Source organism: Lactuca serriola, chromosome 9 (assembly GCF_051521515.1).
Source record: "Lactuca serriola cultivar US96UC23 chromosome 9, Lser_US96UC23_V15, whole genome shotgun sequence".
NCBI classification, from domain to species: Eukaryota; Viridiplantae; Streptophyta; class Magnoliopsida; order Asterales; family Asteraceae; genus Lactuca; species Lactuca serriola.
The window spans coordinates 91024835-91029401 of NC_136416.1; positions in this window are offsets into that span (position 1 = coordinate 91024835).

Below are 4567 nucleotides of genomic sequence, written 5' to 3' on the forward strand. Positions count from 1 at the left end.
GTGTAGATCCGTGAAAAGCAAAGGTTGGAGCTTCTTCCTAAGGTAAAAAGTTCAGATCTTTCCTTGTAGTTCTTATGGTATGCTTCATGACCCAATTTCTAGGGTTTTGGTCCCAAAGATTGAGACTTTATGAGCAAGTAGTCTCCATTGGCTTAGATCTACCATATTCCAAGTCCATTTGAGTTGTATGTTCATAAAAATGTGATCTTGGACGTATATATTTAGCCATGCATGAGATCTAGATCTTTGGAGGTGAAAAGGAAGGTATTAGAGGGTGTAGGATCCTTTACAGCCATGCCAAGGCTTAAAGGTTCCGACTTTATGGATTAGGAGGCTTGATGAGAGTCAGATCTAGAAGTTGAAGGAGTGTCTTAACCATTTAAGACAAGAAATATGGTATGGCCGAATCTGGGATTTACGATGGGCGTAACCCCCAGTACGCGCAGCGTAAGGGGTTGCGACCCCCGATTGTGACTCATCGATGTATGCCCCGCGTACAGAAGCTGGTACGCCCCGCATACTGTGGTCAGTTGACTTTTAGGGTTTGGTCAACATGAGTCAAGGAAGGGTAAAATGGTCTTTTACCCCTCTGTGGGATAATGATAAGGGTGTAGCCTAGTCTTGAAAGTCTATATTAATTAGAATGATATTTCGTTCTGATTAGGCGGGGTTGGGTCTTCGTTTCGAGATTCAGAGATAGCGAGCACGTGAGGTTCTAGACTTCCTGCGAGGTGAGTCTTCTCACTATATTGTACCCGGGAGGGTATTTATGTGTGACCGAGAGGTCGGATATGTTATGAGTTGTATGCATTGAATATGGTAAGTTAACCGTTTGTATGTGCTATGTATGCTATGTTTGATATGGGCCGGAAGGCATTATGTTATGGGCTGGAAGGCATTTTATGTTATGGGCCGGAAGGCATTGTGATGTGGACCAGAAGGTCGACGCGGGTAGGATCGGAAGGTTTACCGGGTCGGGACGAAAGTCCCTTGAGACACATGGACCAGAAGGTCATGGCCTGGAAAGGCGTATGTGCGTAAGTAGTATTTTGGGGAACTCACTAAGCATTTTTGCTTACAGTTGTTGTGTTATGTGTTTTAGGTACTAGCGAGGACCGTGGGAAGGCGTCGGCGTGATATGTACACACTGATGGAGGATTTATGATCTTGGGATTTATATGATTTGTATTATGATATGATACATTGGATCTTTATGACTTGTTTTGGATGAAAACATGTTTTTAAGAAATGAAAATTTTGTTTTGAAAATTTACGTTGTTACACCAATGTTGTATTTTCTTACAGTCACCTCAATTCCATTATTTCTCCTTCTATATAGTGGATATGAGTCCTCTCCTTGTGATGTCTTTTCATTGAATTGCCTAGGATATCTGAAACGACATATTTTTGGCACACCCTGCATACATGGACTTTTTTCTTGTTAGCTACCACAAGGACCGTGCATCATGTGACTATTGACAATATCATGCATTTCATGTCCCTACAGACATTTTCTGATAAGCTTGGGATTCCTTTTCCTTGAGACCAATACCAAAGATTCGGTCAATCTGGAACAATCTTTCATGATAACAACCGATGTGATTAAGAAAAGGCAAGACTATGTAACTATGACAAGGGTTATTGGAGGTTATTTTAGTCCCTTTTTCGTAATTTGAGGTTTAATTTTCTAATCTATGTTTAAAATTACAGAATAGGTAACTAACTATCGTCTGACAACTCATGAAGCACTGTTCAAATCAAAGGGCAACCAATTGAGCACATAATTGTCATTTGTTCTTTTACTTAGATACCCAAGAACCATATGTACGGATCTCTATGTTTAGGAGGTTCATTCTTTTGGATGAATGAACTGTTCATTATATGTACTGATTTCCTTTTTATTATGTGTAGCTTTTAACTATATTTTCTGACATATTATTTTTTTCACATAGATTTGATGGAAACAGAGGGAGATAAAAATGACATCAAGGTTTTATCAAATTTCGAACTGATTTGCAATTGTGAAGTTTTTATTAGTTGCAACCCAAATGTAACACCCGGTTCCTGATAAATATTTTAATTAAAGTAAACTCATGTTTTGCTCTAGGAATCGGCGAGTTGGAGGCCCAACTTGTCAAGTAGACTTGACTTTGGATTGGTGGGATAAGTGACCTACTCGATGAGTCGGGAGACCGACTCGACGAGTAGGATTGTCTGGATGAAACCCTAATATTTGAGGTTTGCACCCTATTTAAACAACTTAGAACGCCCCAACCCAGCCTCCATTGTTCCTCTCAACCCAGAGAAATCCCTAACTCGAACCCTAAGCCTCTTTTGAGTGTTCTTGAGATTTTTTGTGACTTTTGTGTGAATTTGAAGTTGGAAGAGAAGACAGAAGCTTGGGAGTTCAAGTGGAAGCTAGTAGATCTAGAGGTTTTGCTTCATTCTCAGTTCATTCAAGGTTAAAAGCTTGAACATTGACCCTTTATCTCTTTTTGGAGCTATTTTCTACCCTTTTAATGAGTTGGTGAAGTTATAATCCAATTTTGTAAGTGTGTTTGCAGTTACACTTCAGATCTAGTACCATTGATGGTTCCCATGGCATAAAGGCGCCAACTTTATGGCCATGGGAAACCCATGCTTCTTATATGCATCTTTTTATGGCTTTTTGAGCCAAAAACCCCATGCATGGACGGAAATATTGGAACTTTACGTATAAAATGGACTTTAGGAGGTCAGATCTATGATTTTGATGCACTAAGACCCATTATAATCGACTGTATAGTTTGGGAAAAAGAGGGACTCGGCGAGTCTTTCATGGGACTCGGCAAGCTGGGACGTATGTTCCATCAAATCCTTTATGTTGATGGACCAGATGCTAAGACTGAAGGTCCCTCAGTTGTTTAGGCTCATTAGGGACCTAGAAATCACAGAACTCGGCGAGTGTATGAGCTAACTGATGGGTTTTAGCTATAAGAACATCCTATGTGCTCATCCAAACCCTAATGCTTGGATCTAGGTTTCTCTATTGTACATGCAAGTTATCCAATACTATAAACCCTAATTCTAGCATACAAGTAATCACAATTCCTTCTTGTAATGACTTTAGAAAGATTAGAGTTACAAATGTCACTCCTCTAATGGTTCACAAACACCAAGAGCAAGAGGATGAAGAAGAGAAGAGAAGGAGGCTGCCCAAAACTTGTGGAAACCCTAGAAGAAAGCTTGTCCACGTTTTTGGGCATAAGGGCTCTTTAAATAGTGAGGCTATTAGGGTTATCTAACAAGGAAACCCTAATTAGGATGCTTAAGCCCTAAGCAACCCATGGACTCCTTTCCTTAAAGGCCTTGGACGATTTCAATGGGTTTCCCCATAGAATTCTTCCACCCTTATAATATAAAGCAATCCATGGCCCAATTGCAATTATCTTATAATTACAATTCCAGTCCTTTAAGTTTAATTAATCTCTTTTAGTCACAAAATTAATTCTTATTAATTCTTGACTAATATTAATTAAACAATATGATTTCTCCTTTAATATATTATTCTCATAATATATTAATAAATCATATTTAATCCTTTCTCTCCATAATTCATCCTATCAAGTTGCTTTGGTGAAGGCAACCCAAAAGGACCATGCACTATCGGGTCAAGTACATACCAAAATAGTTATGGACTTAGACACTAATCCAACAGTCTCCCACTTGGATAAGTCCAATAACTATTATGCGTATGACTTCAGATCCTGATCTGCAATCGTAGCTTTCCAAAGCCGTTGTCAACTCTGATCTTATCAGATACGCGTGTCCTTTAGATAAGGAATCATATATTCCTCCATTCTAGATATCGTATGAGACATGATTTCTAATCATTCTCTCTGTACTATTTCTCGAATTCTGATTTATGATGGCTGACTAATTGAACAAATCAAATTAGCCCTAGCCCGGCCGAGCATTTACGTTTGTCATCACTAAATCATCGAGGGGCCCAAAGATATCGCTTTTATCCTACTTTGGATAAAAGGAACGGATAAACTTTGATTCAATGCTCGCTTGTACTCACTTACCGAATCACACACAACAATATGTTTTATAACACCAAGTTACTGGTGCGTTTACATATTATCAATGTGCAACCGATTCGCAAGATACAACTCACACATCTCGGTTTCAAGAATATAAGATGTTATCGTCTCACTAATCACTTGTGATACAATTCATGGAGTGATCCAAGTGAGCGTGGGTTTAATCCAATGCTCAAATCATATTCATAAGCACTCATGAACGTTGCAGCAAAAATTTGCTTATGTCTAATACCCTTTAGACAATCCACACACCAATTCACGATTCATACCTACTTCCAACATATGAACGACTGTGGCCCGTTCGAATAATTTGACTGTTCTCAACCAATTAAATTATTCAGGAAGTCAAAACATGCAAAGTGAAACACAAGAATAATACTAATCCCATACGACCTCAAACCGTTGAGCATAAATAAAAACACCTTTTATGTATCACCATATCGATTACTCATTATTTGTTGTTTCGGGTAATCAACTTCTTA